At 54.1% G+C, this 22,844-nt stretch overlaps 2 long non-coding RNA genes across 2 annotated transcripts; both read left to right on the top strand.

Annotated features, from left to right (window-relative positions):
* The first annotated feature begins 219 nt into the window (after positions 1 to 219).
* LOC140683609 (uncharacterized) lies at positions 220 to 14,224 on the top strand. Its single transcript, XR_012054789.1, has 3 exons — positions 220 to 247; positions 784 to 892; positions 13,934 to 14,224. It is a non-coding gene; the product is annotated as an uncharacterized lncRNA (long non-coding RNA).
* LOC140683608 (uncharacterized) lies at positions 7,029 to 7,918 on the top strand. Its single transcript, XR_012054788.1, has 2 exons — positions 7,029 to 7,160; positions 7,644 to 7,918. It is a non-coding gene; the product is annotated as an uncharacterized lncRNA (long non-coding RNA).
* Positions 14,225 to 22,844: the final 8,620 nt, after the last annotated feature.

Below are 22,844 nucleotides of genomic sequence, written 5' to 3'. Positions count from 1 at the left end.
CCCTGGCCCCAGGGGCATCTGGACACAGCCATTGCTGTTGGGTTTGCTGCTGCCTGAACACCAAAGCCTTTGTCAGGGAGGTGAGTGTGGGGTCTCTCTCTGGAATCCTGCCCACTCAGGGTCCTGCCTGTCCCCATTCCCTTGGTGTCCCCTCTGCAGCTCTGTGAAGACCCGAGAGAGGCTGCAGCCATGAAGATCCTGTTCCTGCTCTTCCCCCTGCTCCTCCTGCTGGTCCAGGGTGCTGCAGGTGAGAAGGGAAGAGGGGAGATGGGGGGAAAGTGTCAGCCTGCACCAGTGGGAATTCAGTGTCCCTGGAAGTGACCGTGTTTGTGGGAATGATGGGACGGTAAGAGGGGATTGAGGTGAAAGGGTTTTCTTGAGTGATTTTCCAGATGGACACTGATTTGTGGTCGAGAGAGCTCATGGAAACAGAATCCTGGTTTCTTCTGTGGGTCAGAGATATGGGAAGTGACAAATCCCTGATTGCCAGTGTGCTGGTCCAGGCAGAGCTCGGAATGCAGCTGGGAGCCAGCATGGCTCTTCCTCAACCTCACTCTTTTCCTTTCTACTCTCTGCTCTGGTGTGACTCCAGGTTGGGGGAACAGGGACCTTCCTGGTGATCCATGTTTTATTTAGAGATGTGGCTGTGAGGGGATTGGATCTGAGTCTTTCTTGTGGCCTGAAACGCACCAGCACTGGAGAGCATCAGCCTATCTATAACCACAGTCTGACCCCTCAGATTATTACTTTAATTGTCCTGTGTTTCTTTCCGCATGGGAACAGACAGTGCAATTGTATGCAGCAGAGTACGGGGATTCTGCTCGAGGAATTTCTGCCCCCGCGGTTCACGTATTGTGGGAAGATGTGCACGAGAATTTGTGTGTTGCAAACGGTAAGGCCCAGATGGTGGGCTGAAGAAAGATTTTCCTCGTTTTTCCTCAGAAAGATCTGTTAATAACATCTTACTTGACAACACAATGATAAAAACTGTCCTGCATTTGTGCTTTGAGAGAGAGGCTCAACAAGGGAGAGAACAGTCCTTGAGGGTTTGATCTCCCCTCACTGGGGCTGCAGAAACTCCAGGTCAGCCAGGGCCTCCCCACTCTCCTCCAATCTCAAGGGGCTCATTCAGGCTCTACGGAGGACTCACCAAATCCACCAAAGAGAGAAAAATTCCCTGTCCTTGGGCAACACCAGGGACAGGATCCAGGTCTTGGTGCATCTGCACAGACCTGGAGCCAGGGCTGCCAGCACTGAGATACCCCAGGCCCAACCTGTCTGCACTAAGGACTGCACCTCAGCTCCCCTGAGCCTGACTGCTGCACTCACCCTGGGCATTGCAGGGCAGGGAGAGATTGGCAGGGAATGTCACACATGGTGATGTGATTGTCTGTTTTCTTCTTGCAGTCACTGGGTTTGAAACCCTGAAATTCCCAAGCAGGACTTGCCCCTCGCTTCTGGCTGCTGGACCCACCTGCTGATGTCCCCATGTGCTGATGTCCCCTGCCGTGGCTGCCTGTGCCGTGCCCAGCTGGGCTGACAGCAGCAGTGGCAGCTGCTCCTGCTGGCTGCTGCTGGGCTGGAGCCCTGTGGTGCCAGCCCCGCTGTCTTTGGGGCAGGGGCTGCTTTTCCCGGCTTGAATAAAGACGAGCACTTTGGCATTGCAGGGCTGGGCCGTGTGTGCGTGTCCTGCTGCTGGAGGGCTGCTGTGCCTCTGCCTCTGGGGCTGGCCCTGCCTTGGTGGCAGCAGAAGGCCCTGGGCATGGTGCTGGGGCTGAGCAGCGCGTGTGTCCCTGGGGATGCTCCTGCCTGGCCGTGCTTTGGGGACGCTGAGCCCGGCAGTGCCTGCTGGGCCAGCCTGGCTGGGGTGCCTGTGGTGGAGCTGACTGCAGATGCTCCCTCTGGGGAACTGGACCCTTATCCTGGTGTTTATAGGCCCAGGTACCATTCTTTTCTCTGGACCCTACTCCCCTGCCATGAAGGACATAGACTAGGATCTGTGGACATTGTGGCAAAGCCTCCTCCCTAAAATAACCTCAACTTTGTTACACAGTCCCAGCTCAAGTCTGCTGCGGTGAAATTTTATGCTTTACCCCAGAATCCCGGTTTATCACTTGAAGGTGTGCCCCCAGGTGTGTTAATCACTCCTGTTTTCCCCACCCTGACTCCTGCTGAGCACTGTCTGTCACTCCCAGCATTCCAGAAGTGTGTCGAGTGACTGGGCAGATTCAGAAGTTGCCCTCCAGTCCCAGGGGGCTTTGGGCCATCCAGGTGTCCTCTGTCCCCTGAGACCTCCTCTCCTGTACTTGGTTGGTAGCTCTCTATCCCTTCCCCCATCCCCTCCCCCAGATAAAATAGAGGGGAGCCAGGCAGCCTGAGAGTTCTGGTGGAGCAGTGATAGGATTTGGAGCTCTTGCTTGCTTGGAGCTGCTGCTACATTCAGAGGCCTGTGGGCCAGAATAAAAACTCTGGATTAAATCCTCCATCAGAAGCGAGTCCTTTCCTTCACCATAGCCTTAAAAGCCTCTCCGGCAGCGGGAAACCTGAGGAGCAGACCCCTTGGGAGGGAAGCTCCATCCGCCACACCTTGAGTTCCAGCTTGCCTGGACTTGTCCTCATGTGCCCAGCTGTAACATCCAGCTAGCCTAAAGTGTCTCTGGGGTGAAAAACCACACTTGCTGCCATTTGGTTCAGCAGCAGGGGCCAGACAAACCAGGCACGTCCATTCCCGATATTGGTAACTCCAATGCCAGTCCCAGCTGCAAAAGCTGCAGCAGGAGCCATTCCTTAAAGGAATGGCAGTGAAGAACTTCAGGGAGCATGGCACTGCCACCAGGAAAACTCCCATGTGACTCATGAGCTTGATAGGGATAAAAGAAATACCTGAACCAAAAGGTTTGCTGTGCTTTCTTTCATTTGCATTTTGTCTGTGTGGAATACTCAGTATCCACAGCACAGCTTTGTGGATGCTAAGAGAGAGAAATGGGCTGTTTCCTGGGCATCATGCTGGATAAAGCTGTGAGAAGCTCAGGGAAAAGACTTAAAACTATTCTTATCTTAAGTTTCTGCACGTGGTGTTTGTGACCATGTGGACTATGCTAGGGAAACATGTTTACCAAATGGTGGTCTCTTAATTAGCCAATGGTGATGGTGTGTTGATTAAAGGATTAATCAGGTCCACCTGTATCAGAATACAGTATAAAAAAGAATGGGTTCCTAATAAAATTCTTATTAGCCTTCAAGAGACCTAGAGTCTATGTGTCACTTATTTACCCCTTCCTGAGTCGGTGGTGCTTCACCACAACATCAGTTAAATCCTCCATCTTTCTGTACATTCCATTCATTTTTATATTGTCTTCTGCCACTTGCAGCATCAGGAAGGAGAGAGCACAGAGGCCAGGCTGGAGGCACCGGTAGCCCAAAAGTTCTTTTTCCTATTTCTCCTTCTGCAGCACAGAAAGTGAGGCTTTGGTTTCCTCTTCTGACCCCACTGACAAGGGCTGCCAACCCAGGGCCTTTTGTCATCCTACCTTGTGTAAGGACCCTGTGGTGCTGTGGTTTGCTGGACACATCCAGGGACACAAAGACACATGCAGGGACACAGGAACACAGACCCTGCTCCCTGGAAACCAGCACTGACCTGCTGCCCTGGCACAGAGTGGAACCTTTTCTGATTCCCAGTAAAAAAACCTTCCCATGAACCCACCCTCAGAAATGTGTGCAGGTGGTGCCTCTGCTTCTGCTGGGCATGCAGAATCCCTCTCCCATATTTTTTATGATTACCACCTTGTCACTGTGAATTCACATCTCAGGATTGTGAAGCAGAAAAGGCCAAGATGTTCCATTTGTCAAATCCCCAGCACCTCACCCCTTGTAGTTTGGGGGTACCAGATGGCTCTGCCAAACACCTGGAGAGGAAATTGCCAAATTGGGCATATGGCACAGACCCTCCTGCCTGGCAAGGACTGCCACTTCTCCCAGTGGCATGGCTGGCATCAACCTCACTGGATTCACAAGTGATGGCTGCATCCAGCTTGCATTTCTTCACCTTGGCTGGCATTGGAAGGAGGCACAGGTTTGTTGGATCACCTGGTTTACAGAATTTTTTGTTGCCGTGCGAGATCGGTCCGGGCGGATGCCTGCGGGCACGCATGGCGGGGGAGGGGTAGACGGCGGCCGCTTTCCCCTCGTCTCTGTGAGGCTCAGTGCACGTGGGAACAGACGAAATGGCGACACGGGGCTCGGGTGTAGACACGTGTTTATTGTGGGAGCGTGTTCCCTGAGACACCGGGGGAGCGAGCGGGGCTCTTGGTTATACCCCCTGCTGGGGGCGGGGGGGAGCCTGAGCCATGGCCAATGGGACGGGGGGCAGGGGACAGGGGCAGGGGACAGGGGCAGGAAAACCCCGGGGACCGCGACGGGAAAGCTGGGGGGGGGGGGGGTGGGGGCAGGGGACAGGGACCGGACCGCGTGGTGAGGGGGAGAGATAAGGGAACAAAAGGTTGGGACAAGGGACCGCGGCGGGAAGGGGGAGTGAGGGGGGGAAGAAGAGAAAATTACAAATCCTACAATTTGTCATCTGTCCTGGTGTTGCTCCCATTTTATCAGAAGAGACACAAGAGGGAACCCTGCTTATCCCTCTGACATGACAGGTGCACAGACCTGCGGAGTTGTGTTATTATATATTTTACCACATTTGTATTATGTATAAGTTCGTTCCATGTATCCCCCGCGCTCTGTAACGACCCCCTGGGTCTTCCCATCTCTCCCCACGGTCTGTCGTCCCCAAGAAAGTGCAAAGTCACTGTGTTTACACCCCAGACTCCTGTCTGTCACTCGGGATCCCTTACCCCCACCTAGAATCTTCTGCCCGGGACGCTGAGGGATAGGCAGACGACCTGGGACCCTCCACCTGTCTGCCCCCCATTGGATATACCCCTGCACCCCACTGCCCTCAGACCCCCCATGGCGTTACCCCATTGGCTGCCCCAGTTTCCCCTTGTTCTGTACTTAATCCGCGGGCACGGAATGCCCGGGGCTTTTCTCCTGGCTGGCACCCGCGTGAGGCTGCTGCTGCCCCGGCGCTGCCCCGCCGCCACCGCCTTTTCTCCTGGCTCTCGGCCGGCTCCGGCGCGCGCCCCCCCGCCCCGGTCGGCAGCGCGGCACAGACAAACAACGGCGCGGCAAGCCGTGGCCCCTTCGGTTTTTGCTTTCCCAGCCGGGTTGCAATAAATCGGAATTCTGCCCCCAGGAGAAAAGTCTCTCTCCTTTTATTCACCGTGGGACTCGCCGCTTGCTCTCAGACCTACGCAGCCCTGCCCGAAGCCCGCGAGGGCTCAGCAGGAAGAAAGGAAGCTGCCCACGCTCCCCTTTCCCCTCGGAGCTAGCTGGGACAAAGGGGGGGAAAGAGAGCATACCGCACAGACCTGTTGTCTAATAAGATGTTCTTGCAGTGTCTAAAATCGTTTTCCATATTCTGTGAGTTTTTGCACATCCTACACCAATTGGTTCTTCAATCAGAGGAGAAGAGACATAGGAAAAGAAGAGGAGAAGAGGGAATGGTTTCAATCAAACAGGGGGCAGTGTGAGATGGGATATTGGGAAGAAATCGTTCCCTGTGAGTGTGGAGAGGCCCTGGTACAGGGTGCCCAGAGAAGCTGTGGCTGCGGCATCACTGCAACTGTGCAAGGGCAGGTTAGGTAGGATTTGGAACAACCAGGGAGAGTGGAAGCTGTCAATGCCAATGGCAGGGGGTGGAAAGAGATAAACTTTCATGTCCCTTCAAATTAAAACCATTACAGAGTTGATCCTGTGAGCCTATGCAAGAAGGATTCAGCTTCCCTGGTACTGGCCTGGTGCCTTTGCTTGCACGCACCAGTTCCTGTGCTCATCCCAAAGATTTCCCTGCTGGCCCCACAGCCCGTTGCCGCTGTGCCACGGGTGTCACAAGAGGTGTTGCGTGGGGACAACGGTGACATTGATTGCAACAGCCCCAGGAGGCACCTCAGCCTCTGACCCTGCAGCAGGGAGGGACCAGGGGCAGCCCCAGCACCCCACAGCCATGGGGCACTCCCGGGTTGGCCCAGGGATCTTGTGCCAGCAGCAACTGGGGCCTGTCCCACCCACCAGCACTGCTATAAACCCAGCGAGTTTGGGGCACAGGGATACTCCCTGATCTGGACTCTTCCCACAGGGGATTCCAGCTTGGTTTCTTACAGACCATTTCTGCCTTGGTGTGCTCTGAAGCTACACCTTTCTCAGGTAGGTCACTGGCGAGTCACTTCTGGGCCACCAAGACACTTCCCTGCCCTCTTGATTCTTCCTGGGTCAGTGCTGCACAGGAATGCGGTGTGGGCTGGCTGGGAATCCGGGGAATAATCTGGAGCAGAGGATGGATACTTGCCAGCTGAGCTAGGATGACTTTCCTGCCTTCAGGGGATTCTGCAGGGTGTTTGGGCAGCAAGCTTTGGGCTCTGTGGTGGGGTGAAGTGCACTGGAGAAGACTTCATTTAGCTTGGCCTCTCCGGTCACAAAGGTTCCCCTAAATCCTTGACCCTGCTTTGGTTCTTGGTGTGTTCACTCTGCAGCCCCGAGAAGAGCCAGGACAGGCATCAGCCATGAGGATCCTCTACCTGCTCTTCCCCTTGTTCCTCCTGCTGGCCCACAGTGCTGCAGGTGAGAGGGACAGAGGGGAGATGGCTCAGGTGTGAACCCCCATCAGAGGGGTTTTCCAGCTCCTGGAAAGCAACCACAATTCTCAGAACATTTGGGAGGGATTTGCTGTGAGGAAGGTCTGGGCTGATGAGGATCCAGCACAGCAACTCCTCTACCTCCTGCTGGTCTTTCCCTCTGAATTTCCCCACATGCACACATTGCTGTAGAAAAATGAACTCTGACTGGAGAGTTCAAGATGTTGGGTTGGGTGCTCAGTTCCCGTACAAGACTGGGACTCAGAGGCAGCAGCAGCTGCCCTGGATCCGGACAGCTTTTTGACATTTATTCCACCCTCACTTTGTCCCCTTTTATTGTGCAGGATCCTCCTTGGAGCCAACAACCAAGGAACAATGTGAGCGAGAAAATGGGTACTGCGGATTTTTGAAGTGCAGGTACCCCTTTGTCATCAAAGGAAGTTGTTCCAGGTTCTTCTTTTGCTGCAAAAAGTAAGTTTTGGAATTCCAAAAGCTGCTGTCATGGCAGAAGGTGTTTAAAGGCCCCTGAGTCGCTAAAGGCTCAGTGCCCCTGAGGACTCAGGGCAGAGCTGAGGGGAGGGAAGGGAAGGTGCTGGGAGCTGTCCTGAGTGGGGCTGCAGCAGGCCCAGGTCAGCCAGGGCCTCCCCACTCTCATCCAGTCTCAGGGGGATCATTCAGGCTCTGCAGAGGGCTCACCAAAGCCACCAAAGAGGGAAACATTCTCTGTCTTTGGGCAGCACCAGGGACATGATCCAGGTCTTGCTGCATCTGCACAGACCTGGAGCCAGGGCTGCCAGCACTGAGATACCCCAGGCCCAACCTGTCTGCACTAAGGACTGCACCACACCTCCCCTGAGCCTGACTGCTGCACTCACCCTGGGCATTGCAGGGCAGGGGAGAGAGTGGCAGGGAATGTCACACCTGGTGATGTGATTGTCTGTTTTATTCTTGCAGTGTCTGGGGTTAAGACCCTGAAATTCCCAAGCAGGACACAACCCTCGCTTCTGTCTGCTGGAGCCATCTGCTGATGTCCCCATGTGCTGATGTCCCCATGTGCTGATGTCCCCTGCCATGGCTGCCTGTGCCGTGCCCAGCTGGGCTGACAGCAGCAGTGGCAGCTGCTCCTGCTGGCTGCTGCTGGGCTGGAGCCCTGTGGTGCCAGCCCCGCTGTCTTTGGGGCAGGGGCTGCTTTTCCCGGCTTGAATAAAGACGAGCACTTTGGCATTGCAGGGCTGGGCCGTGTGTGCGTGTCCTGCTGCTGGAGGGCTGCTGTGCCTCTGCCTCTGGGGCTGGCCCTGCCTTGGTGGCAGCAGAAGGCCCTGGGCATGGTGCTGGGGCTGAGCAGCGCGTGTGTCCCTGGGGATGCTCCTGCCTGGCCGTGCTTTGGGGACGCTGAGCCCGGCAGTGCCTGCTGGGCCAGCCTGGCTGGGGTGTCTGTGGTGGAGCTGACTGCAGATGCTCCCTCTGGGGAATTGGGATCCCTCTGCTGTCCCTGCCAGTCCCAGATGTCCCTGGTGCATGCACCCACCAGTTCCTGTGCCCATCCCAAAGATTTCCCTGCTGGCCCCACAGCCCGTTGCCGCTGTGCCGCGGGTGTCACAAGAGGTGTTGCGTGGGGACAATGGTGACATTGATTGCAACAGCCCCAGGAGGCACCTCAGCCTCTGGCCCTGCAGCAGGGAGGGACCAGGGGCAGCCCCAGCACCCCACAGCCATGGGGCACTCCCGGGTTGGCCCAGGGCTCTTGTGCCAGCAGCAACTGGGGCCTGTCCCACCCACCAGCACTGCTATAAACCCAGCGAGTTTGGGGCACAGCAGCATTCCCTGGCCCCACGGGCATCTGGACACAGCCATTGCTGTTACAGCCTGAGCACCAAGAGCCTCATCAGGTAGGTGGCTTTGCGATCTCTTGAGGACAGTAGCCCCTTATACCTCTCTCTTCAGCTCCTGAGTCTGTGTTATTTAGAAATTGTTCCAAGTTTCCATGTGGACATTGAAGACCATTTGAGCTTTTTAAGAAAGTGCACTGATTTTCTCTGAGTCATGTGATTTTTAGAGCCCAGTGTATGCTGGAAGTAAACCTGGGTTTTCTGCCTCCGTCTGGGACTGGAAATGTATCTGGAGGTAGGATTGAGGTCCCTGAGGCTTTTTTTTCTGGGGTACCTGAAGTCTTTGCTGGATAAGATAGTGAGATGCTATTCAAGCTGCAGTACTGAGATTTTCCATTCTTTACAGCTTCTATTAGTACGGAAAATATTTTTGACCACAGCCAAACTATGATTCTGTGATGTAGGTGAACCTGCTCATTTTAAAGGGGGTTGGAACTAAAGTAGCTGTAAGGGGTCCCTTACTCCCAAAACATTCTTTGGTTCTATTGACCATAGTGCTAGGCAGGAACCTCCTTCACCGAGTGCTGGGCATCTCCAGGGCTATGAATTTCCCTCAACTCCCTACCCAGGCCAGTTCTCAATTCTTGTTTGAATATTGGCTTTGTGTTGAGTGCTGGCACGAACACCACCTGACAGAAAAGCTCTGCTTTGTCCCTTGGGGAAGAAAAGGCAGAAGAGTGAGAATAAAAGTAGCAGCAACATGTTTCATCTGGTAACGGCATTTGAAAATCTTTCTTCTTTCACCCGTGACTCTGTCTCAGCAGAAACATGTATTTCTCCTCAAGACAGAAGTGTGAGATGCAACAGGCCTGAGGGAGCACAGCTTCCAAGGGTTGATATTCTGCTTTTTTTTTCCACAAGTCTTTGAGTTCTCATTTGGCTACTAGCGCAAAAATCAGGCATTACTTGTCCCACATGTCCCTTAAGAATTCATAGAGAATAAGATGATGGGAATTTCCCAACAGGCCATCACTTCCCCAGCTGGTCCCAGGAAATCCTAAAGGTACACATGTGAGATTCATAGTTTGGAACAGGTCACTTGTGAAAGACCCTCTGCAATTTAGCACATTACTGTGTGCTGTAATGTGCAGGACCTTTGGTGTGTCCACTCTGCAACTCTCTGAAGTTCTGGGAGAAGCATCAGCCATGAGGATCCTATTCCTGCTCTTCCCCCTGTTCCTCCTGCTGGTCCACAGTGCTGCAGGTAAGAGGGGAAGAGGGAGAAGTGCAGTCACACACTCCTCTCCCAGACTATTGTTTTAACTCTGCCTGTGCATGACTTTCCATGGCAGCAGGAAAACATGACAAATGCGTCCGACGAGGAGGATTTTGTGCTGTGGGGGGCTGTCGTTTCCCCTATAAATACGTGGGAGTTTGTTCAGCCCTGAGTCACTGCTGCAAACCGTAAGTTCTGGAAATGGTTTGCTCCTGGTCATGGATAAAGTTATTATTGTCTTTCAAGTCAGCTCCTACTTTACACCCTCACACCTTCACACTCAGAGGCAAAAGCCGGGGAAAGAAAGGAAAAGTCCTTTTGGGTTTGGACCTGCGCTGAGTAGGACTGAAGTAGCCCCAGGTCAATGAGTTGTACCCGACACTCATTTAGCCCCCCAAGGTTTGCTTACTGTCAATGCACAGAGCTCAGCTCTGCTGCCCAAATGAGAAGGCTGTTCCTGGAATAGTGTGAGACATGGGATCCCCTTCCTGAAATGTGTAACAGTGGGAGTTAGCCTCTGGAGGCTGAGTGTTGTTTCCCAGTGCTTGTTTTCATTGCAGGGGAATGGGAGAAAGAGGGATAAGAAAAGTTACACAAATTACATATTTGTTTCCTCTCTTCTTACAGTATTTGGGGTTGAAACCCTCAAATGGCCAAGCAGGACTTGCCCCTCGCTTCTGGCTGCTGGACCCATGTGCTGATGTCCCCATGTGCTGATGTCCCCATGTGCTGATGTCCCCTCCCGTGGCTGCCTGTGCCGTGCCCAGCTGGGCTGACAGCAGCAGTGGCAGCTGCTCCTGCTGGCTGCTGCTGGGCTGGAGCCCTGTGGTGCCAGCCCCGCTGTCTTTGGGGCAGGGGCTGCTTTTCCCGGCTTGAATAAAGACGAGCACTTTGGCATTGCAGGGCTGGGCCGTGTGTGCGTGTCCTGCTGCTGGAGGGCTGCTGTGCCTCTGCCTCTGGGGCTGGCCCTGCCTTGGTGGCAGCAGAAGGCCCTGGGCATGGTGCTGGGGCTGAGCAGCGCGTGTGTCCCTGGGGATGCTCCTGCCTGGCCGTGCTTTGGGGACGCTGAGCCCGGCAGTGCCTGCTGGGCCAGCCTGGCTGGGGTGTCTGTGGTGGAGCTGACTGCAGATTCTCTCTGTGGGCAATTCGTGTCCCTGTGCTGGTCCTGTCTGTCCCAGATGTCCCTTGTCCCCAACAGCCACAGCTTAATTTGCAGAGCTGTGCTGGGAACTGTGTCCCTTGAGTACACCTGGCCATGGTGACCCACAGGAGCTGTCCCTGCTGCTCCTCCTTGTCCTGTTCCAGACCCAAAGCCCTCCCTGCTGTGGCTCTGCTGCTCCACACCCCATCCCAGAAGAGAGGAGGAGGGGGAAACCATTCAAGTCCTCGTCTGCGTGACAGGTGGAAAAGGTCCCATTTTGCTGTAGAAATATCCAACTTTGTTTGCCTGCATGGAGTAAGCAGAATGTCCTGTTGTCTCTGCCCATCTCAGGTGGTCTGGAGTGACAATTCTCTGCTCCCTCAAAGGCAGGGGTCTCTCCCTGTGTGCAAAGCAAACCTCAGGCATTTGATTCCCTGTCTGGTTCCATACCTGTGTGTGCCATCTACACGGTTTTTGGGGAGCAGCTGGGGACCCTGCCAGGTTCACTGGAGACTTTCCCTCTCCAGGATCACACCCATCAAATTCCTGATGTTGGAAAAGACCTCTAAGAATATCGAGTCCAGCCATTCCCCCAGCACTGCCAACCCCAACACTACCATGAGCACAAGTGTCATATCCACACAGCTTTTAAATTCCCTGCAGGACTGGTGACTCCGCCACTGCCCTGGGCAGTCCCAAAGAACCATTACCATTTCTGCAGAGAATGATTCCTAATACCCAGTCTAATCCTTCCCTGGTGCTATTTGAGACCATTTCCTCTGGTCCTGTCAGTTGTTACCTGGGAGAAGAGACTGACCCCAAAAATGTCAGCGCTGCCATTGCTTTCCAGAACTGCAGGATTTGGTGGGGATGTTCAGACCATCCCTGCTTAGCCTGGCATTTCCTTCATCTGTGGTCAGCTGTCCTGGCACTGCCTCTGGGGCTGCTACCTAAAGCCCCCTTTACCTCAGCAGTGAAGTGCTGTTCCCCCACCCCAGGGGCTCCTTGGCCCACAGCATCTGCAGCCAGACTGATGGAGGTGTGGGAGGAATTACCAAGGGCACACGGGGGAAAGTTAATGGCAGAGGGAGTGCAGGAAATTTTATTTTCTTCATCTCATTTCCAAACTTCCCTATAGAATTGTGGAAGTGAAATTAGTGACAAACCTTTTCTCTCACTGTACAAAGCTGAGAACGATTGAAATGTTTAATCACATCTTGACATCCCATACTGTGTATAGAACAGAGAAAATGAGAGATCCCAAGGAGGGAAACCATTTCTTCATTTCTCCTCTTCCCAACACCAACCTGCCTCTCTCGTCCATCCCATCCCTCTCCTGCCCAGTCCGCTGCAGCTGTGCTGCGGGTGTCACAAGAGGTGTTGCGTGGGGACAACGGTGACATTGATTGCAACAGCCCCAGGAGGCACCTCAGCCTCTGGCCCTGCAGCAGGGAGGGACCAGGGGCAGCCCCAGCACCCCACAGCCATGGGGCACTCCCGGGTTGGCCCAGGGCTCTTGTGCCAGCAGCAACTGGGGCCTGTCCCACCCACCAGCACTGCTATAAACCCAGCGAGTTTGGGGCACAGCAGCATTCCCTGGCCCCAGGGGCATCTGGACACAGCCATTGCTGTTGGGTTTGCTGCTGCCTGAACACCAAAGCCTTTGTCAGGGAGGTGAGTGTGGGGTCTCTCTCTGGAATCCTTCCCACTCAGGGTCCTGCCTGTCCCCATTCCCTTGGTGTCCCCTCTGCAGCCCTGTGAAGACCCAGGAGAGGCAGCAGCCATGAAGATCCTGTTCCTGCTCTTCCCCCTGATCCTCCTGCTGGTCCAGGGTGCTGCAGGTGAGAAGGGAAGAGGGGTGATAGGGGAAAGTGTCAGCCTGCACCAGTGGGAATTCAGTGTCCCTGGAAGTGACCGTGATTGTGGGAATGACGGGACGGTAAGAGGGGATTGAGGTGAAAGGGTTTTCTTGAGTGATTTTCCAGATGGACACTGATTTGGGGTTGAGAGAGCTCATGGAAACAGAATCCTGGCTTCTTCTGTGTGTCAGGGATGTGGAAAGTGACAAATCCCTGATTGCCAGTGTGCTGGTCCAGGCAGAGGTGGGAATGCAGCTGGGAGCCAGCATGGCTCTTCCTCAACCTCACTCTTTTCCTTTCTACTCTCTGCTCTGGTGTGACTCCAGTTTGGGGGAACAGGGACCTTCCTGGTGATCCATGTTTCAATTGGAGATGTGGCTGAGGGGGGTTTTGATCTCATCCCTTCCCTTGGCCTGAAACGCACCAGCACTGGAGATCAACAGCCTGTCTATAACCACAATCTGACCCCTCAGATTATTACATTAATTGTCTCTTGTCTGTCTTTCCCCACGGGAACAGGCAGTGCAGTTACATGCTGGCGAAAACAGGGATTTTGCGCGTGGCGTTCTTGCCCTCGTGGTGCACGTGTTGTGGGAATATGTTCACCGGGCATGTTGTGCTGCAAAAGGTAAGGCCCAGATGCTTGGCTGAAGAAAGATTTTCCTTGTTTTTCCTCAGAAAGATCTGTTGATAACATCTTACTTGACAACACAATGATAAAAACTGTCCTGCATTTATGCATTGAGCGAGAGGCTGAACAAGGGAGAAAATAGTCCTTGAGGGTTTGATCTCCCCTCACTGGGGCTGCAGAAACTCCAGGTCAGCCAGGACCTCCCCACTTCAGTCCCAGGTTGGCTCATTCAGGCTCTGCAGAGGACACCACAAAGCCACCAAAGAGGGAAATATTCCCTGTCCTTGGGCAGCAGCAGGGACATGATCCAGGTCTTGCTGCATCTGCACAGACCTGGAGCCAGGGCTGCCAGCACTGAGATACCCCAGGCCCAACCTGTCTGCACTAAGGACTGCACCACACCTCCCCTGAGCCTGACTGCTGCACTCACCCTGGGCATTGCAGGGCAGGGGAGAGAGTGGCAGGGAATGTCACACCTGGTGATGTGATTGTCTGTTCTCTTTTACAGTTCCTCAGGTTGAAACCGTGAAATTCCCAAGCAGGACTTGCCCCTCGCTTCTGGATGCTGGACCCATGTGCTGATGTCCCCATGTGCTGATGTCCCCATGTGCTGATGTCCCCATGTGCTGATGTCCCCTCCCGTGGCTGCCTGTGCCGTGCCCAGCTGGGCTGACAGCAGCAGTGGCAGCTGCTCCTGCTGGCTGCTGCTGGGCTGGAGCCCTGTGGTGCCAGCCCCGCTGTCTTTGGGGCAGGGGCTGCTTTTCCCAGCTTGAATAAAGACGAGCACTTTGGCATTGCAGGGCTGGGCCGTGTGTGTGTGTCCTGCTGCTGGAGGGCTGCTGTGCCTCTGCCTCTGGGGCTGGCCCTGCCTTGGTGGCAGCAGAAGGCCCTGGGCATGGTGCTGGGGCTGAGCAGCGCGTGTGTCCCTGGGGATGCTCCTGCCTGGCCGTGCTTTGGGGACGCTGAGCCCGGCAGTGCCTGCTGGGCCAGCCTGGCTGGGGTGTCTGTGGTGGAGCTGACTGCAGATGCTCCCTCTGGGGTTCAGGTTCCTTATACTGGTCCTGCTGATTATGGGTGTCCCTTGCCCCAACAGCCATGGCTGTGTGTGCATGGCTGTGTTCGGGACTCTCTCCTCGGGCCTGCCTTGTTTCTCTCCCAACCCATCCCAGATATCCTGGAATTCCCGCCACACTGTGGACTTTGATCTACATCTTCCTCTTCTGGCCTTGAGCCGAGGTCTGCAGTGCCAACCCTGCTCAGTCCTAGTGAACCTGTTACCAGAAATGCATGAGGGTGGTGCCTCTGCTTCGTCTGGGCATGCAGAATCCCTCTCCCATATTTCTCAGGTTTGTCACCTTGTCACTGTGAATTCACATCTCCAAGTATTGAAGCAGAAAAAATTGAGATGCCAGGCTCCACTGCCAAATCCCCAGCACCTCAGCTCAGATTTGGGTACCAGATGGCTCTGTCAAACACCTGGAGAGGAAATTGCCAAATTGGGCATATGGCACAGACCCTCCTGCCTGGCAAGGACTGCCACTTCTCCCAGTGGCATGACTGGCATCAACCTCACTGGATTCACAAGTGATGGCTGCATCCAGCTTGCTTTTCTTCACCTTGGCTGGCATTGGAAGGAGGCACAGTTTTGTTGGATCACCTGGTTTACAGAATTTGTCATCTGTCCTGGTGTTGCCAGGAGAGGCACTAGAGGGAACCCTGCTTATCCCCCTGACATGGCAGGTGCACAGTCCTGTTGTCTAATAAGATGTTCTTGCAGTGTCTAAAATGGTTTTCCACATTCTGAGAGTTTTTTCACAACAGACACTGGTTCTTCAATCAGAGGAGAAGAGACATAAGAAAAGGACAGGAGAAGAGCGAATGGTTTCAATCAGACAGGGGGCAGGGTGAGATGGGATATTGGGAAGAAATCTTTCCCTGTGAGGGTGGAGAGGCCCTGGCACAGGGTACCCAGAGAAGATGTCATTGCACATCACTGCAGCTGAGCAAGGCCAGGTTCCATGGAATTTGGAACAACCTGGGAGAGTGGAAGCTGTCCCTGCTGATGGCAGGGGGTGGAAAGAGATGAACTTTCAGGTCCCTTCCAACCCAAAACATTACCGAGGTGATTCTGTGAAAGAAGAATTCTGCTCCCCCAAGACCACACTAGGGCTGGTACATGCACCCACCACTTCCTGTGCTCATCCCAAAGATTTCCCTGCTGGCCCCACAGCCCGTTGCCGCTGTGCCGTGGGTGTCACAAGAGGTGTTGCGTGGGGACAACGGTGACATTGATTGCAACAGCCCCAGGAGGCACCTCAGCCTCTGGCCCTGCAGCAGGGAGGGACCAGGGGCAGCCCCAGCACCCCACAGCCATGGGGCACTCCCGGGTTGGCCCAGGGCTCTTGTGCCAGCAGCAACTGGGGCCTGTCCCACCCACCAGCACTGCTATAAACCCAGCGAGTTTGGGGCACAGCAGCATTCCCTGGCCCCAGGGGCATCTGGACACAGCCATTGCTGTTGGGTTTGCTGCTGCCTGAACACCAAAGCCTTTGTCAGGGAGGTGAGTGTGGGGTCTCTCTCTGGAATCCTGCCCACTCAGGGTCCTGCCTGTCCCCATTGTCTTGGTGTCCCCTCTGCAGCCCTCTGAAGACCCGGGAGAGGCGGCAGCCATGAAGATCCTGTTCCTGCTCTTCCCCCTGCTCCTCCTGCTGGTCCAGGGTGCTGCAGGTGAGAAAGGAAGAGGGGAGATGGGGGAAAGTGTCAGCCTGCACCGGTGGGAATTCAGTGTCCCTGGAAGTGACCGTGATTGTCGGAATGATGAGAATGTAACAGAGGACTGAAGTCAAAGGAGTTTCTCAAATGCATTTTGAACTCAACAGTGATGTAGGGTGGACAAATCCCACAGAGATAGAAATCTGCCTTGTTCTGTAGGTCAGGAAGCTTTCAGGCTCCAAGACTGCACCCAGCTCTTCCTGTCTGGGAGTCTCTTGCCATGCATTGGAATGGCAGAGAGCCCCAGGAGGATGGAGGATAGTTTGGATGGGAGCATTCCCTGGGCCACAAAGGTGACACTTCATATCCATCAGCTGAGTGCATTATGAGTTCAATAAGGATTATGATTACTATTATTGCTGTAATTAGTTTGTGTGTGTTTTTGTCCATGGGAACAGGAAATCCACTTTTATGTAGGCAGAGAGGGGGATTCTGCACCTTTGGGGGTTGCCGCTTCCCCTCAACACCTATTGGAAGATGTTCAGCAGTCCAATCATGCTGCAAGAGGTAAGGACAGGATCTCTGCCTGAAGAGGAGTTTCCTCCTTTTTACACAATGGGATCTATTAAAAATTTCATTTTAAACAACACCTGATAAGATCTCTCCTATTTTAATAATTAGTCTAAGAGGCCCAAAAAGATGGGAAAAGCCCTTGTGGGTTTTGGAGCTTCCTTGAGTGGGGAAGCAAGAGCCCCAGGTCAGCCAGGGCCTCCCTACTCACTAAAGCCACCAAAGAGGGAAATATTTCCTGTCCTTGGGCAGCACCAGGGACAGGATCCAGGTCTTGGTGCATCTGCACAGACCTGGAGCCAGGGCTGCCAGCACTGATATACCCCAGGCCCAACCTGTCTGCACTAAGGACTGCACCTCAGCTCCCCTGAGCCTGACTGCTGCACTCACCCTGGGCATTGCAGGGCAGGGGAGAGAGTGGCAGGGAATGTTACACACGGTGATGTGATTGTCTGTTTTCTTTTTGCAGTCACTGGGTTTGAAACCCTGAAATTCCCAAGCAGGACATGCCCCTCGCTTCTGGCTGCTGGACCCATCTGCTGATGTCCCCATGTGCTGATGTCCCCTGCCGTGGCTGCCTGTGCCGTGCCCAGCTGGGCTGACAGCAGCAGTGGCAGCTGCTCCTGCTGGCTGCTGCTGGGCTGGAGCCCTGTGGTGCCAGCCCCGCTGTCTTTGGGGCAGGGGCTGCTTTTCCCGGCTTGAATAAAGACGAGCACTTTGGCATTGCAGGGCTGGGCCGTGTGTGCGTGTCCTGCTGCTGGAGGGCTGCTGTGCCTCTGCCTCTGGGGCTGGCCCTGCCTTGGTGGCAGCAGAAGGCCCTGGGCATGGTGCTGGGGCTGAGCAGCGCGTGTGTCCCTGGGGATGCTCCTGCCTGGCCGTGCTTTGGGGACGCTGAGCCCGGCAGTGCCTGCTGGGCCAGCCTGGCTGGGGTGCCTGTGGTGGAGCTGACTGCAGATGCTCCCTCTGTGGCATTGGAATCCCTCTGCTCTCCCTGCCAGTCCCAGATGTCTCTTGTCCCCAACATCCATGGTTTCATGTGCAGAACTGTGCTGTGGGCTGTGTCCCTTGAGGGCACATGGCCGTGGTGACCCGCTGGAGCTGTCCCTTCTGCTCCTCCTTGTCCTGTTCCAGCACCAAAGCCCTCCCTGCTGTGGCTCTGCTGCTCCACACCCCATCCAAGCAGCCATGAGCAGGAGGATGAGACTGTGCAAATCCTCATCTGGGTGACATGGGAAACTGCTCCAAGGGTTCATGGCCTGCAAATGTCCAAATTTGTGTCCCCACAGGGAGCAGACAGGTTCTCTGCTCCTCTCTGTCCATCCAAGGCAGTCTGGAGTGACAATGCTCTGCTCCCTCAAACACAGGGGTCACTCCCTGGGTGCACAGCAAACCTCAGGCATTTGATTCCCTGAGTGGTTCAATATCTGTGTGTGTCCAGATTCTCCTGTGTACCGGAGCAATGGGGGCCCCTGTCTGTTTCACTGAAGCTTTTCTCTTCCAAGAACCAGAGAATCACAGAGTCTTTAATGTTGGGAAAATCCTCCAAGACCACCAAGACCAGTCATTCCCCAGCACTGCCAAGACCAACACTAATCCATGTCCCCAGGTGCCACATCTACATGGCTTTTAAATCCCTCCAGGGATGGTGACTCCATCACTGTCCTAGGCAGCCTGTGCCAGTGCCTCAATGCCTTTTCAGTGAAGAAGTTGATTCCAATTCCTAATCTCACCCTTCCTGGGTACAATCAAGACCATTTCCTCTGGTCCTGTAAGTTGTAACAAGGGAGAAGAGACAAACTCCAAAAAGCTTCCCCTGCCATTGCTTTCCAGATCTGGACAATTTGGTGGGCAATGTTCAGATAATTCCTGGCTTCCGTGGACTTTCCTTCCCCTCTGTTAACCCGGAATCTTATTGTATCCGTCTTCTGTACAAGCTTCCCAGAGAAGGCTTTTGAGATGAAATGAGAGGCAATCAAGCTTTCCTCTCATGGTGCAAAGCTGAGCACATTTGCAATATTCAGTCTGACCTTCCATATCACACTATAGTATTTATAGACTTGGTAAAATCAGAGGACAAAAAGAAGGAAATAATTTCCTCATTTCTCCTCTTCCCAGCATGAATCACTCTGCTTTGTCCATCCCATCCCTCTCCTGCCTGGCCCATTGCCGCTGTGCCGCGGGTGTCACAAGAGGTGTTGCGTGGGGACAACGGTGACATTGATTGCAACAGCCCCAGGAGGCACCTCAGCCTCTGGCCCTGCAGCAGGGAGGGACCAGGGGCAGCCCCAGCACCCCACAGCCATGGGGCACTCCCGGGTTGGCCAAGGGCTCTTGTGCCTGCAGCAACTGGGGCCTGTCCCACCCACCAGCACTGCTATAAACCCAGCGAGTTTGGGGCACAGCAGCATTCCCTGGCCCCAGGGGCATCTGGACACAGCCATTGCTGTTGGGTTTGCTGCTGCCTGAACACCAAAGCCTTTGTCAGGGAGGTGAGTGTGGGGTCTCTCTCTGCAATCCTGCCCACTCAGGGTCTCAGCTCAAAGCCCAGCAAAGCAGCATCTCCTAAAGCACAAAGTGCTGGAAGCACCCAGGGCTAGTCAAATTTGGCCATCAGCGATTTTTTTGGGAAAGACAATAAAAGCCTTCATGTGAGGGTAAGAACATGTGGAAGGTGAAACTGAGTTTTCCCAAGGACAGGAAAGTCTGTAAATGTGCCTTGATACTGCAGGTAACCCAGGATCTTCTTTACTAGGGGAATGGGCACTTTCAATAGGAAAGTAGGACGATTCTTTTCCCTCAGCAGTAGAGAGATTTCCCATCATTTCAGGTTTTCAGGAATTTCACTCATTTATTTCTGTTTTCATTTCTGGGCACCAAGACACTTCGCTTGCCTCTGGCAGCTCGCTGGGTCAGTGCAGGGGAAGGTCATTGCTGGTCATCCTGGGAGTGCTCTGGAGGGTGAAAATGGGCGTGCCAAGCTGAGCTGCAGGGATTTTCCTGATCCCATGGCAGCAGAGGGGATTGGTAGGGTGTTTGGCATGTTTTTAATTCATGAAGCCTGAGAAGTAAAGGAGCTTTAGTTGAGTAACTTTCGAAGACAATCTTTTTCTCTGATTTTCTCAAATTTCATGTCCCATTGCTCTGGTTTAATTTGCAACACCTGCCCCTTGGTCTGCAGTCTGTTTCTAGGGGAAGGTCTATGGAAAACATAATATACCAGAGAAAATAATTTAAAAGCATCTACTTCTGTAATTGCTTTCCAAAGGAGTGAGGCACCCTAAAATGCTCCCAAGGTTGGCAGGGTGACACAAACCAGAGAGTTCTTTTTAAGGGGAAAGTAGAGGAAAGATCATCAGCTGTGGTTTGGATGCACCTCCTCTGCAGTTTGATGAACCACAGAGCCCAGGCTCGTGTCCCACCAGGGGTCCTGCATGTCCCCATTGCTTTGGTGTTCCCCCTGCAGCTCTGTGAAGACCCAGAAGAGGCAGCAGCCATGAAGATCCTGTTCCTGCTCTTCCCCCTGATCCTCCTGCTGGTCCAGGGTGCTGCAGGTGAGAAGGGAAGAGGGGAGATGGGGGAAAGTGTCAGCCTGCAATTCTGTGTCCCTGGAAGTGAGCATATTTGTGGGAATGTTGAGAAGGTATCAGGGGTCAGAGGGGTTTCTCAAATGAGTTTCCAACTGGACACCTTTTTGGGATGAAGAGATCCCAAGGAAATAGACAGGGATGTGGGATGTGAGGAGTCCCTGCCTGCCAGGAGGACTGCAAGCACATCCTGCTCTCCTAGATTATTGCTGTAATAGCTGTGTGTGCTTTTGTCCGTGGAAACAGGAAGTTCAGCTCGATGCAGGCGCCGAGGAGGATTCTGCAGCTTTGATGGGTGCAGCTCCCCCTCAAAACCTATTGGAAAGTGTTCAGCAGTCAGTGTGTGCTGCAAAAGGTAAGGACCAGATCCTAGTCTGAAGAAAGACCTTCTTTCATTTTTTTTCCTGAGGGATCTCTTAGATATTTCATTCTAATATAGAATTAGTGGAAGTGACCTAAAAGGGAAGGTACAAGCTGTTGAGAGGTTTAGAGCTGCTCTGAGAGGAGCTGCAGCAGCCTCCCACTCACCACAGCCACCAAAGAGGGAAACATTCCAGGTCCTTGGGTAGCATGGAGGACATGATCCATGTCTTGCTGCATCTGCACAGACCTGGAGCCAGGGCTGCCAGCACTGAGATACCCCAGGCCCAACCTGTCTGCACTAAGGACTGCACCTCAGCTCCCCTGAGCCTGACTGCTGCACTCACCCTGGGCATTGCAGGGCAGGGCAGAGAGTGGCAGGGAATGTCACACCTGGTGATGTGATTGTCTATTTTCTTCTTGCAGTCGCTGGGTTTGAAACCCTGAAATTCCCAAGCAGGACATGCCCCTCGCTTCTGGCTGCTGGACCGACCTGCTGATGTCCCCATGTGCTGCTGTCCCCATGTGCTGATGTCCCCTCCTGTGGCTGCCTGTGCCGTGCCCAGCTGGGCTGACAGCAGCAGTGGCAGCTGCTCCTGCTGGCTGCTGCTGGGCTGGAGCCCTGTGGTGCCAGCCCCGCTGTCTTTGGGGCAGGGGCTGCTTTTCCCGGCTTGAATAAAGACGAGCACTTTGGCATTGCAGGGCTGGGCCGTGTGTGCGTGTCCTGCTGCTGGAGGGCTGCTGTGCCTCTGCCTCTGGGGCTGGCCCTGCCTTGGTGGCAGCAGAAGGCCCTGGGCATGGTGCTGGGGCTGAGCAGCGCGTGTGTCCCTGGGGATGCTCCTGCCTGGCCGTGCTTTGGGGACGCTGAGCCCGGCAGTGCCTGCTGGGCCAGCCTGGCTGGGGTGCCTGTGCTGGAGCTGACTGCAGATGCTCCTTCCTGTGAAGCAAAAAACATGTCCTGCTTTTTATAGGCACAGACTTCTTTATTTTCTCAGTTCCCTACTTCCCTGTCACTCACTTGGAGGTGGGCTATGGTCCTTTCTTGTTGGGTTGTTCGGCACAAGTGAGGATGACCTCAAGGGAGGCACCATCCAGCTGCTGGTGGGAAAAGAGCTCTCTGGGTTTTCTTCAGGGGTGTCCCATATGCTCACATGGAGCAGGACGTGGCTCCATCTGAGAATCTCAAGCTCCACATCTGTGTTTGTGTATTCATTGTGCACACCCTGGCAATCCCCTCTGTTGTCTGGGCACACCTGAGACTGGCCAGATCCCAGGCAGGGCCTTGCCCTCTGTTTCAAGTCCACCTGGACTCTGCAGATCTCTGGGAGCTGTTGGAGTGTCCCTGCAGCCTCAGCAGTGCCTCTGGGCTGGCAGGGCAGCATATCCAGCCCAGGGTTGTCCCTGGGCTGCCAGTTGTCCCTTGTCTCCAGCAACCAAGGGAAGTTTCCCAGTGGAAGTTGGGTGATGTTTATGGCACTTGATTGGGACACACTCAGGACCTCTCCTCAGCAGCCTTCAGCAGAGATTGTCCAACATATCCGATGCCTTCATCCCTGCACAAGGCAGGACTCTGAGGATGAAGCAGGATTTCCCTTCCTCCCTTTTCCTCCTCCTCTCCATTGGGATTGCTGTGCACAGTGCTGTGGACCTGGAAAGATATGGGATAGAAACCATGGTGATAGGGGCAAAACCTCATCTCTAAAATAGCCACAGCTTTGTTACAAGGTCCCAGCTGCAGTCCCAGGTATGAAACCTGAAGCAGGAGCCATTCTTTAAAGGTATGGGACAGTGAGGAACCTCTCAGTAGCACAGCCAGGAGAACTCACATGTGGCTCATGATCTCAGTAGAGGCAAAAACAAAATACCTGTACCAAAATGCTTGGCTTTTTCTTTTTTCGTCTTCATTCTGTTTATAGGAAAATTCAACATCCACAGCACAGTTTCACTGTAGTATCACTTAAATCCTCTAATTTTTTCATCCATTTAATTAATTACTGTCGTATCTGCCACTCCCTAGAACATATACAAGATGAGAGCACATAGGACAGTCACTTGAGTACTCAAGATGTCCAGCCCAAAGGTTCCTTTCTCTGTTTCCCCTCTGCACAGAGAAAAGAAGGTTTTGGTTTCCTCTTCTGACACCTCTGAGAAGGATTCCCAACCCAGGGCCTTGTGTCATCCTGCCTTGTGTAA

The sequence above is a fragment of the Taeniopygia guttata genome, chromosome 3 (genome assembly GCF_048771995.1).
Source record: "Taeniopygia guttata chromosome 3, bTaeGut7.mat, whole genome shotgun sequence".
NCBI lineage: Eukaryota > Metazoa > Chordata > Aves > Passeriformes > Estrildidae > Taeniopygia > Taeniopygia guttata.
Note: the sequence above shows the minus strand (reverse complement) of the source record. Positions and strands in the feature narration are given on the sequence as shown.